The sequence below is a fragment of the Hordeum vulgare genome, chromosome 4H (assembly GCF_904849725.1).
Source record: "Hordeum vulgare subsp. vulgare chromosome 4H, MorexV3_pseudomolecules_assembly, whole genome shotgun sequence".
Classification (NCBI taxonomy): Eukaryota; Viridiplantae; Streptophyta; class Magnoliopsida; order Poales; family Poaceae; genus Hordeum; species Hordeum vulgare.
The window spans coordinates 424,112,599-424,126,337 of record NC_058521.1 but is presented as its reverse complement, the minus strand read 5'-3'; positions in this window follow the sequence as shown (position 1 = coordinate 424,126,337).

Below are 13,739 nucleotides of genomic sequence, written 5' to 3'. Positions count from 1 at the left end.
CTGGAAAGCGTATTCTACCCGGATGCGCGACCAGCTGCGCTGTCAGGGACCCGGTTGTGAATACTTCTTCTACAGAAAGGTCCCTGGTAGACAAACGCTTATATCTTTTTACTCGGGACTCCGATTGGGGTGATCCCAAAGCCCTCGTCTTCGTCTTGTTGAGCCTGTCATGTTGGTATCATTTTCACAAGGTGGTTACACTATGAAAATGACCATTTTGCCCTTGTCTCCAATCAGCCCCCTTCGAGAGAGAGCGGTATCCGACAATCCTTTTCGCGGACTCTCCGCACCTCTTCCACGAGTATCCTTCGACCCCAGGCAAGTCGACCAGCTGACATATGCCCTAAAGCTTTGCTTTGTGTTGTTCCTGCATGTTTAATTAATATGCTTGTGATTGTATGTATCGTAATGTGTTGTATGTGACTCTGACGAACCCTTGCTCGCATTTTCTTCAATGACGGCACCACGCTTGAGTCTGAGCTGCTTTCGGCCGTCCGGGGTGGATGCCAACTTTATATTTCTCTTGTTAGCAGCTAGCTCGTGTTCTGAGCTGCTTTTCGGCCGTCGCGGCTAGCTGTTGATTTTCTTTCCGTGGCAGTGACCCTATGCTCTGAGCTATTCTTCGGCCGTCTTAGGGAAGTGCTACATTATTCTTATCAACACCGCCTCATGCTCTGTGCTGCTTTTCAGCCGTCTTGACCCAGGGTTGAGTTATTCCGGTAACGTCCCAGATCTGTGTTGTAAAGACCGTTCTGGTGGCTACCAATTTATTTGCCAGTTTTATGCGAGGGTTCTGAGGGTCTAATTTACGGTTAGAGCTTGTAAAGTAATAGCTTGTCATTTACATCCTGTCTTATTAATGACTCATAATATAGAGATAGGTTGTGGTGTTTCTACCATTGTTATTTCATGCATAATTATCATCATGTTAAGTTATTGTTGATAACAACCATACTTGATAAATATGTTGTTAAAACCAAACCTAATGGGTTGATCTCGAATCACCTGTCCGGGCTTATTCGTGCAACCATATTTGCCGATATGGGACGGCTGTGACTTGGGCTGGTCGCGTGACCTTTCACCGGTACCTCCAAAGAGGGAGGGTTATGCACGCATGCTACCCTGATCAGGTAGGCGGTGATAATCCTTTGAGCCCGGTTGAGTTGTTTTGGGCCCGTCCCCGGTTGGGACAGTTCAGTTTGGCCATGATGGTGGCAGGTGTCATGAGGACACATGGCCACCCAGGGTAGGACTTCGGGGAAGGATGATTGCCGGTGGTACGATGAAAGAATCACGGGTGAGGCAAGTTTCGTTGGAGTAATGCTGGTTCACCCAAATGGGATCACGAGGTCAGTGCTCCATAGTGTGGGTAAAGTGTGCAACCTCTGCACAGTGTCAAACCTATTCGAATAGCCGAGTCCACGGTATTGGACAGACCGGCCAGACCTCAGTATGTGGTCAACCGTAACAGTGATGATAATGATGGAAGAACTCGTCTTGTGCAGACATCTGAAGATGTCGGGCATAGGACATGTTAGACATGGGATGGCTATGAGATGAGTGGTCACATGACCACATGAGTTGGATTAGATTCAGACTGGATCATGAGAATAGTCGGAGTATAAATTATTTACCTAATATGCTTTACCTTATCGCATGTACTTTAGAAGTTATCTTGCTGAATAATCCTGTTATACCTTGATAATTATTATTGCTAGATAGGTATACTATGATGATTACTATTCCTCTAATAACAAATACATGCTTGAATGCCATAGATTGCTTTGCTTAGTGTATATGTTAGTTTGGTTTTGCTTGTGAGTATATTCAAAAGTACTCAGCGGCTTCTAACATGGCCAAGTTCACATAAGGATCCGTCGTCCGTCAGCGAGGACCTGGAGAGTTCGCGGGCTAGGAGCGTAACCGAGTCAGATCCGTGTGGATTGGAGCCGCACCAGGACCATGCTGCCTTAGATAGAGCTTTTCCCGCTGCCATCACCCTTGTAGTTCATCATGTAAAACTCTTATATTCATTAATAGAAATGCATGTGTTCATGATACTTGTTGTAAACGTGCATGCCATAGTGATTTCCTGGGCTGGTATGCGCGGCGACCGTCTGGCTACAGTGGTAATCAGGCGGAGCGCCACATTGACACTAGAAGAAAACAATGAATATGAGAACAAGGGAGTGTCGTCAAGCAGAAGAAAAGGAGAATTGGAGATGTACCTGTGTCGTCTGGCCGCTAGCCACACTTCCGCTACCCCGTGTCGGACAAGGGGTAGGTTGGGGACGAAGAGGATGACGAGGGGCAAGCGGACGACTAGCCAGTGGCGAATGATGGAGACGACTGCGACGACGGCAACTGCGCGAAGGGATGCTGCAGGATGATGCAAAGGGATGCGGCAACGGTGTCGGCTGCGTCAAGGGATGCGGCTCCGGCGACTATGCCAAGGGATGCGCTCACTCTAGTCCAGATGGGGTGCGGGTCATATGCCCAGTCCCAGCCGAGATGAAGTTCTGGAGCCGAATGTATGGATTGCCAAGCCGAGAACCAACGAACCCAACATCTATGCGGCGAATCGTCAGATCGCGAGGTGGAGCACGTGGTGTCATCTCACACAGGGTATGCACAAGAGAGATTTATAGCACGCATGCACAAAATTATTTTTCCTATACGACTAGGAGGAACTCAGAGCATCTCCAACAGTCGCACGAAAATTTTGCGCCCAATAAAATTTTAACGTGTCACTGTAGCACTTTTGGTGTGCGGGTGAGAGCATCTCCAATAGCCGCACAAAAATGCGCACCCAAAAAACACATCGTGGAAATTGTGAAGCGCGCCCCATCCGACGCCCAAAATATCCCGCACGCGATAGCGCTTTTTGGTGCATGCCCAAAAAATGTTAGTGCGCGCGCAATTTTACAACATCTGTTGGAGCTGTCCGACGCCCAAAAAAATGAATACTTTATGTAACACCCTGTGTCTAGCCTTCCTGGCTAATTTACTTGTTTCAAAAATTAGGACCAGTTTAAATTTTTTGTAAATGCTTGTGATGCTTTAAGTGACTATTGTTTGCGTGCTTGCTTGTATGCATGTGATTGCTCCCCAATAATTCTTGCTATCCTCCAACTCACCTCCTCATTCCATGTTCTCTTGTCTAATGATCATGCCATGTGTTTAGGACCAATATATATTTTTACCAAATATTATTTTTCACCAAAAGCATTTCTTTGAATTGAACTTCCAAACCCCTGAGATGAGATTTGTATTACAAGTCCTCAAATTGAGGAACTTATTTTGCACCAATTATTTCATTTAAAACCTACTGTCAAAATGTATTACAAAAACCACAATATTATTATTTTAAAAGTCGTTTTATTATTTTCTTTAAATGCCTTTCTGTGAGGCCAGAAATGGTCTCTTATGAAGGAAAGTTATTTCTATTACTTCCAAAATATTTAAGAAAATTTAGGGAAACTCAATGGATATATTTATTCCATATATATGAGTTTCCACACATTGTCATGTTCAAAATATTGGGCAAACCCCTCCAAAACCAGTCCTGCCTATTTTAATCTTTTGGAATATTTCTATAAGAAATATTTTCAATAAATACTAGTAAAATTCCAGCATGACACCTAGGATATGTTTGATGATCTTGCCAAATTTCATATCAATCCAAGTTGATTTGACTCCCCTAATTATTCTAAAACCCTATCTGTCCAGATTCAAATTTGAGCAACTCATCATTGTCAAGTATCTACAAATGTGCTCAAATTTGGTGGACATGTTGTAATACTCCAATAATGCATCCACACCAAGTGGTGCATCAAGGAGAAAAGAAGAACTTGTCCCAAGCCCCTCAAAACCCTCTTTGTTGATTTTTGACTTTGGGAAACTTTACATTATAAAGTTTATCCACTTGACCCCAAACTTTTTGTGCATGCCTTAATGCTCAAATAATGCCCCCACACCAAATATTGGATTTGTGGGAATTGATTGAACGGAATTGTAAGCAGAAAGCCAGTTCTGCCCATTTCATGGGTTTTCCAAGTCTACATTGGGAACTGTCACATCCCTAACCCTTAAGCAAGTTAGCCTTGTGCTCATGTCTTCTTTGCATTTGCATCCAAGATTTTTTCAACAAGAACAACAAAGTGGCAAAGGAAAAACTCAAAACCCTAGCCACTATTTCAAATAAAGGATTTCTCAAACTATTTAAAATCAATGAACCCAAAATGGCCTCAAGAAATGTTCAACCTTTCTGATAAATCATGAAAGTAAATGAGCATTGGAGAAAACTATTTTCTTGACACTTTAAGCATTTTAAATTAATGCAAAAGCCATTGGTTTCAAACTTTAAATTTGAAATCAGAAACTATAAATTTTCAAAAATGTTGAAAACTTTGGAAATGGATGGGAATATTATAACAAATAATCAGGTGTGTCTAAAATAATTTTTACCACCTTTTTGGAGCTGAAATAAATAGCAAAACATTAGTTAACAAAACAGAACAAAACAGAAAAGAAAAAGGAGGAAGAAAACCTTACCTGACGCCTGAGGAGGCCCAGCCCACCAGGGGCAGGGTCGTCTTCTTCCTCTGCCTTCTGGCAGAGGGGAGATCGACCACGGCGGCCCCCTCCACCTCCTCCTTCGCCGTGGCGAGCGAGCCTCCGTACCAGCGCGACGACGGGGATAAGCTCCCCAGGGTCTCCTCTATCCATTCCCCAGCATCGTTTTCCCTCTCCTCTCGGATCTTGCCCTCCCTCCTGCTGCCGCCATTAGAGCCGAGCTCGAGCTCGAGCCGCAACGCTTCTAGCCACGAGAACATTCCTCCGAGTAGTTCGTTAGCTCCGCCTCGTCGAGCCGGTCCTCCCTGCAGAAGCCGAAGTCTCCCCAAGCTCTGCATCGCCCCCAATGCCGTCGTCTTCCACCTCCGGCCGCCGGACCTCTCCCATCGATTCGCTCCCTCCGGCGCACCCCCGAGCCCTTCAACAACACCATCGGAACCGTCGTGAGCTCGTCGTCGTTTCCCCTCTCTCCCCACGCTCTTCCGTGCATCGTAGCCCCGTTCCCCACCAAGGCCGAGAGCACCTCGCCGCCGGTCATGTCGTCGCCGTCGCTATGGTGTCAGATCCACGCGCTCGAGCTAGGGATCGAGCTCCTGGAGCCTCCAGGAGTGTGATGAGCCCATCAGCTGTCCTCCCCGTGCCCTAGAACCATCGCCCGTAGAAGGCCGAGCTTCGGCCGCCGCTTCGGCTCGTCGCCGGCGCCTCTCCCGGCGACCCTAGCTTCCCCTGATGCCCCTGCTAGATGCGGCGTTGCTCCAGCTACCCGTAGCTCCTTTCTGCGCCCAAAACCGACGGCCGATGCGCTGTCTAGCTCTCTCCGGCGAGCCCTCCGCCGTGCCCGTGGTCGCCGCCGGCCATGCTCCGGTGGGGGCCGACGTGGCAAAGCTAACCCAGCAGCTTAGGGGCTTAATCACTCGCTGACAGTGGGCCCAAGGCCAAGTCAAACCCCAATTAGGACTGGTCAGTGCGGGATTAGTCCCAGAGAGGCTGACAAGTGGGCCCCCCCTGTCAGGTTTGACCTGAACAGGTCGGCTGACCTGCTGACGTCAGTCTGAGGCAATAAATAGAATTTCCAGTATAAAATTTAATTCCAGGAAATTGCTAAAACTTGTAAAAATCATAGAAATTAATCTGTAACTCCAATGAAAATAATTTATATATGAAAAGGTATCACAAAAATTCAAGGATTCTGATTATGCTATTTTCAACTATGTTTGAAAAAGTTACAGAACCCTAAAATGTGGAATAAGGATTAAATCAATTCTTATAATTACTTTTTAAATGGAATTTGGAAAATATTCAAATTTCATTATGAATGCCATGATCACACACTGTCCTAACTACAAATCAGTACCTTAACATGACATCTCATGCATACTAACATCAAGTTGATGTGAGCATCAGGTCGAATCAATTAAAACGGTATCCGAGAATACCCCGTTTGAATTGATATTCGAATGTGATTCAAATCAACCCTAAACCTAATACATATTGATTATAATAACTTATCACCTTGCATTCTCATGCCATGCTCATGCATCATTTTGATTGCATATGATTGTTATTGAATGCTACCATTTATCTCGGTAGGCTCCGCACCCCCGGATTCCACCGAATATCCGTCTGACGGATATCGTTCCTCCTCTGAGCAACAAGGCAAGCAACCCTTTTGATCATCCCGATAATTCCCATGTTCTTGCTCCTGCACTTATTTATTGCATTAGGATCAAATGCTTCAACTGCTTTTACCACGTTAGTTGAACCCACTTCCTTTGCATGACCTAACCTTGTCATAGTAAATAGCCGAACCTTGCAACCTAGCATACCTGGTAGTTGCTTGAGCTATGATGTGCCTTATCCTGCTATGCATGCTATGCTTAGAGTTGTGTATGGCCTGTCATCTGGGAGATGAACAGAATTGTGGAATGTGTTCGTTGAGCAAAGGTTGTGTGTTGAACTTGATTTGCTAAAGGTACCGGTGAAAGGCTGTGTAGGAGTACATGGCGGGTTGTTTCACTGGAATCGTCCTTAGGAACTGAGTTCCGTGTATGTAATCCAAGACTAGATACTACCACATGCTGGGCCCTGAAATATGACCCCGCTCGGCCTATTAATCGCGTAGTACTCGGTCCAGGAGTTGCAAGTAGTTTCTGGTGTTTATAGTAATGCTGGAGGCCGTGCATGGTGCAGACCTGAGAGGTGGGCCGTGATGCGGTAGGCGGTGGCACGGTGTACCAAGTGGCACCCGGATGGTGGGCTTGGGAACCCTGCGCACATCGTTTGAGGCCGTGGCGGAAACCTCGGCCGGACTTCCGTACGGGTTACTCTCAGATAGGCGATAAACCTGGACTAGGTACTAGTGTGGTTAACGGTCGTGGCCGACTCCCTCGCAGGGCTTCCGCTTGAAGGTTGCCGAGGTGCATGGCGTCCACATGGCGATAAGTGGCGAGAGCGTGTGTGACGAAGTACACCCCTGCAGGGTTATGATCTATTCGAATAGCCGCGTCCGCGGATATGGACTACTTGGAGACATATGTTGTTCATAGATAACTTCAATGGCTACTCATAAAATTGCCAAGATAAGCGTGAGTGTCGTGGACGGCATTTCCGTATGGAGACGGAATGATTCCACGATAGTGTATTGTTGTGGTGTTAGTGGACTCGTGTGCGAGAAATCAAGTTGTCAAAATTATTTGAAAATGCAAGTGTCTAGCCACGAGTCAAATGCTGGTTTTCCGCATGAAACCCCACAATACCTTTTGATACCTTGCATGAGTAGTTAGTTCTCCTAAAGTCTTGCTGAGTACCTTCGTACTCATGTTTGCTTAATAAATGTTGCAGAGGTTGCTAATGACCCTAATGGAGGGTTCTTCGTAGACATCGACGACGACGAGTAGCTGGTGTCCCAGCTACGATCTGGCCCTACGTTGGATCTGTAGTATAGTCAGGCCATGTGCCTTTAGTTGCCCTGTCTGTACTCAGACAGTTTAAAACTCTTCCACTGGCTTGTAACTGAATGACTGTTATTATGGGTCGTGAGACCCTTAATGTGTAATATTATGTGTGTGGCTCTTCCGAGCCTCTTAAATAAAGCTTGTATGTTTATGGTTATGTTGTGATGCCATCGATGTATCTATACATATCGGTATGCCATGCGTACGTGTGTCTTACTTGATATGTATGGGGTTCGAATACCTAGTCGTGAACTTTAGTAGCACTCCTTACAAGGAAATGCCCCTTCGTGATCCAACGAGCCTTGGTAGTTCGCTACTGCTCCGGACACATTCGTTGACCGGCATGTGTCCTTCTTAGCTGTTGTGTCTGTCCCCTTTGGGGAAATGTCAGGCGACGTAATGGAGTCCTTGTAGCTTGCTACGACTCGTCTACGTTCGCTGATGACCGACACCTGCTTTGTTGGGTCATGTATGCCTGTCCTTGTGCGGTACTGCCACTTTGGTTTATGACTAGACATGTCGATCCGGGTTCTTTGACATTGGAATGCTAGCAACACTATTGCATACGTGAGTCAAAAGACGCAGACGGTCCCGGCTAAGGTAAGGCTGCAGCCGTGGAGTTAACCGTGCGTGAGACCACAAAGGGATGCGATGTGTTACAGGCTGGATTCCTATGGCTTAGGATCGGGGTCCCGACAGAAACCTTCTCCACCAAATCCCAAATTTGGTGTCCAAGCTTATTTTCATCTATTATTTGATCTTGTTAAGTTTCATATCCATCGAAGTCCATCTGATTGCTATGCCACTCATCAAACACCTTGTGTGCATTCACTTTATTGGCTACTTTGGCCTCTTCCACTTTAACCCTTGAGCTCAACTTTCTACCACAACTTCATATAGTTACACTTTACCTCGAGTAAAATTTCCATGGCCACTGGTCAATTATTGGAGAGAGGCTCTATGTAACTATCTCTCATTTTACCCTTGGAATCACTATTTTTACCCATCTTGCCCCACTTCTGTTTAAGCCAAGGCCCCCACCTCTTGCCAGAGGGTCCCTGGCAACCCAAAGCATTGTTTAAAGCCAAGAGATGGCATGCTCATGTGGAGAAAATGAGCAGCACATCCTCAAGTGGAATTGTGGCTGAAATATAGCTTTGTACAACAAGTTCTAGCTACACTTCCTTGCTTGGGCTGAAACTTTGCAGAAATGTAGTCCTTCCATGCCTAAGGCTGTTAGACATGCTCTTTCCCCATTATCTCTCCTGTTAGTGCTCTTATTAGTAGCCCTAAGTTTATTGTTGCAAACTTAACACCAGTCAAAACCCTTTCAAACCAGCTTCACTTGGGGCCAAACTTCACCAGTGCCTTGTGGCCTGCATGCCTTGCATGTGGGATACCTTGGCCTGGCCAAGGAGTGGCCCAGGACATCAAGTGGGGTGGTGACCACCTCCCCGGAGTGCAGAAATGGTGCTTTGCACTTTGTCTCCTTCCTCCAGTCCATTTCTAGCTGGTCCAAGATGTCCGAGTGTGTCTCATAGCTTCCTTTTGACCATTCCAATTATCTCCCCCCATTAGCTAGCTTCCAAGGTTCTTCTAGAGCATGTGGCACCCATGCCCACAGGTGCACCCGAGAGCTTCCAAGCTCTCATCCTCCCTCCAACTCTCTTATCTCCCCTCTCCCGAGTCTCTCTTGCCTCCCCTTTCTTGTGAGCCTCCCAGGCTTCCTTTTTGAGCCTTTCCTCTCTCCCCAAGCCCTCCTCCTCCTCCTGCCATGCCATGGGCGAAGCCCGCCCGGGGCCTTCGCTCAAGCCAGGCCAACCAGGAGGGTTTCCCTTCGCCTCTAGCTCCCCCGAGGCTTCTCCTAGCTGGCGCTGCTCCTTCCGAGCGCCTCCGGCTCCCTCCCTTTGTTGCTGGTGCCGAAACCAGGGAGATCGGCGATCTTCCCGCAGCCGCCATCACGCACCCCCTCGCAGCCTCTCCACGGGCGCTCTGTTTGGGAGTGGGGGCGGCGCTGTTTCTTGAGCGTGCCGGCGCTCTCACCTGGTCAGGGGACGGCCGGAGGCGCGGCGCCCGCACAACCACCTTCCTCCCCGCGGTTCCTCCGTGCCGGCGTGAGGAAGGGGACGACCCTACACGCGGGGGCCCCTGTCAGTGAGCGGGGCCAGGCCGACCACCTCTAGTGGTCGTGCCTCCGTGAGAGTGCGCTATCCCGCGGCGAAGGCGCAGTAGCAAAAACCGCCTTCGGCGTGTCCTTTCGCTGGCGGCCCGAGCTACTGGGCCGGCCCAAAGGCCTACCTCGCGCCCTGGGCGCAAGATAGCCCGAGGCTGGGCTCTTTTTCTCTTTTACTATTATGCTTAAACTTCAAAAATCCATCATAAATTCATTTTAGCTCCGATTCTAATAATTCAAATTTCTACAGGTTCCTAATTTCAAAACCTATCCAAATATGTGCATGGCACATTTTTCAGAGCAACTTCCTGTGGAGCATCTATTTAAATCCAAATCTGGATATATTTGACCCCACTTTGTGAAAATCCTAGAGGACTCAAATCAGCTCCAAATGGAGTGATTCCATTTTCTAGAGCCATCTAATATCATGCCTTATTTTTGAAGCCTTGGTCAACATTTTTGTGTGACTTACTTCTGTTGCAATAAATAAATAGCTTCCTATTGCTATTTATTCCATATTAGAAAATTCCTAGAATGTTCATCTCAACTCCAAATCCAGTGAAGCCACTTCCTAAAATTTTCTAAGATTTTTCTCGGTTAAATGAGTGCCTCCACTCATTTTATCATAATATCTTGTGTGGGCTTCATAAAGAATCCCCTACTCCTTCTTTCCTCCATCCAGAAATCCATGATGATTCAAATCTCCTTCGACAAGTTTCAGGTATTTTTCTTATGACCAGAGAGGTCCAAGAAAAATATAACTTCTATTTTTGTGGCATTTTTAATTCTGCCTGCTGTGTGGCTTACCGTGGTTGTTTCCGACGATAGTTGACGGATAGACGAAGTACACGGAGTTAGAGCGGAAGACCTCGAAGATCCCAAGGGCTTATGTGAGCAAAGGCAAGCAACCCTTTGACCATGACTGAGCATATGTTACATTGCATGTTAAGGTAGCAAGTATTTCCGTTGCATATGATCATAAGTGCCGGTAATCATTTGATATGATGTTACCGATGGCTCCTCCGGAGCACATGCATTGAGCCTGATCCTATCCTTTTGAGGATCACGCTATTATCATGTTGACAAGTAATGCTAGAATAAAAGCATGAGCATGTTGTTGTTATAAATCAAGAGTTTATGAAAACCCCGTCGGGTGCCACTAATGCCCGAGGGTGATAAGGAGTTAGGTGGCCACTTTTGGTGAAGTGGAGCACCGGTACTTGTGTGAGTATGGTTTCGGAAATGGGATTAGATTTATGATGTGTCGACCATCCCAACCTTACCAGTACGACCACGTTACCCCTTATGGGACGGGGCTATGTTAATTACTCTGGTCGGTGCTATCAAAGAGCCACATTACTAGTGGCGGAAGTGATGTTTGGTCACTTTCGTGATGGGGTCGTGCCTGGTAGGACGACTATGCCATTTTTATGAGTTCCAGGCACACCGTTGGTCCCCGCATGGTTGATACTGTCCAGAGTCGGTGCTCGTAAGACGTACAACATGTGGGCTGGGTACCAATCGAGTGGACCTCTTTGTCTAGTATCGTCAGGGGAAAAACATTGATCGGGTACTTACCTCGGGTATGTTATATACCGCGAGTCGTGGATGACACGGAAGTTTCCCGGATCTCGTGGGTCTAGCGTACTACCTTTGCAGAGTGTAAAACTATTCGAATAGCCGTGTCCCCAGTCAAGGATAGTTGGGTAATCCTGGTTAAACTACGTCCAGTTGTTTCCGCATAAACCAAGTGTGTGTGTGAGTGGTGATGAAAAGGAGTTATTATGAAAGTAATGATATCACCAAGTACGGTGACTTGGCATATAGGGTGGACCCGGATGGTTTAGCCCGTGACAGATATGTTGATACCTATAACCTGTTCTTCAAAAGTAGTTCTTAACTTATGATGCATACCTATGATCATGTTTATTTACCACCAAGAGATATCCACCAAAGAGGCATGTTATTGTTGTCCTTCACTTTCATTGTTCATGTCATGGGCTGTTTGCGAGTACAATCAAAAGTACTCATTGGATTGCCACTGGTTATTTCATTGACCAGGTATGAAAACACAATATGGTGAAGAATAACTCGGGGACGTTCTTGCGAGCTAGGATGCTACGAGACACAAGTTCCAATGGACCAACGTCACAAGTTGAGCAAGCGTAGCTCAAATCCGCCGGTGGACACCACAATGTATCGAAGCATTGTGGGCAACCTAAGATATTTGGTGCATACCCGACCTGACTTGGCTTATTCAGTCGGGATCGTGAGTCGTTTCATGGAGAATCCGACAACCGAGCACACGAGCGCGGTCAATCAACTCTTGCACTATATGAATGGCACCATTAATCTTGGCTGTACGTACAGAAAGGGAAAGGAAGGATTGATCCTTCGTGGATATTCAGATAGTGACATGGCAGGTGATGTTGATGACCGAAAGAGCACAATGGACATGGTTTTCTACCTTGGCCCGAATCCGATTAACTGGAATTCTCAGAAGCAAAAGGTGGTGGCACTGTCTTCATGCGAGGCAGAATACATAGTGGCAAGCACGGCGGCTTGTCAAGCAGTGTGGCTGAGAAGACTCCTAGCTATTCTTGCAAAGCGGGAGGTGCAGAATGTTGGAAATATGCCCTAGAGGCAATAATACATTAGTTATTATTATATTTCTTTGTTCATGATAATCGTTTATTATCCATGCTATAATTGTATTGATTGGAAACACAGTGCATGTGTGGATACATAGACAAAAGACTGTCCCTAGTAGGCCTCTAGTTGACTAGCTCGTTGATCAAAGATGGTCAAGGTTTCCTGGCCATAGGCAAGTGTTGTTACTTGATAACGGGATCACATCATTAGGAGAATCATGTGATGGACTAGACCCAAACTAATAGACGTAGCATGTTGATCGTGTCATTTTGTTGCTACTGTTTTCTGCGTGTCAAGTATTTGTTCCTATGACCATGAGATCATATAACTCACTGACACCGGAGGAATGCTTTGTGTGTATCAAACGTCGCAACGTAACTGGGTGACTATAAAGATGCTCTACAGGTATCTCCGAAGGTGTTCGTTGAGTTAGTATGGATCAGGACTGGGATTTGTCACTTCGTATGACGGAGAGGTATCTCGGGGCCCACTCGGTAATACAACATCACACACAAGCCTTGCAAGCAATGTGACTTAGTGTAAGTTGCGGGATCTTGTATTACGGAACGAGTAAAGAGACTTGCCGGTAAACAAGATTGAAATAGGTATGCGGATACTGACGATCGAATCTCAGGCAAGTAACATACCGAAGGACAAAGGGAATGACATACGAGATTATATGAATCCTTGGCACTGAGGTTCAAACGATAAGATCTTCGTAGAATATGTAGGATCCAATATGGGCATCCAGGTCCCGCTATTGGATATTGGCCGAGGAGTCTCTCGGGTCATGTCTACATAGTTCTCGAACCCGCAGGGTCTGCACACTTAAGGTTCGACGTTGTTTTATGCGTATTTGAGTTATATGGTTGGTTACCGAATGTTGTTCGGAGTCCCGGATGAGATCCAGGACGTCACGAGGAGCTCCGGAATGGTCCGGAGGTAAAGATTGATATATAGGAAGTCCTGTTTTGGTCACCGGAAAAGTTTCGGGCTCATCGGTAGTGTACCGGGAGTGCCGGGAGGGGTGCCGGGGACCATCGGGAGGGGTGTCACGCCCCAAGGGGTCTCATGGGCTATGGGAAGAGATAAACCAGCCCCTAGTGGGCTGGAATAAGTTCCCATTAAGGCCCATAAGGTTTGAGAAGGAAAAAACACAAGGTGGAAAGAGTTTCCAAGTGGGAAGGTGGAATCCTACTCCAAGTAGGATTGGAGTAGGACTCCTCCACCTCCAATTTCGGCCAAACCTTGAGGGTTTGAGGCTGCCTCTTCCCTCCCCTCCCTCCTATATATACTGAGGTATTAGGGCTGATTTGAGACAACTTTTGCCACGGCAACCCGACCACATACCTCCACGGTTTTACCTCTAGATCGCGTTTCTGCGG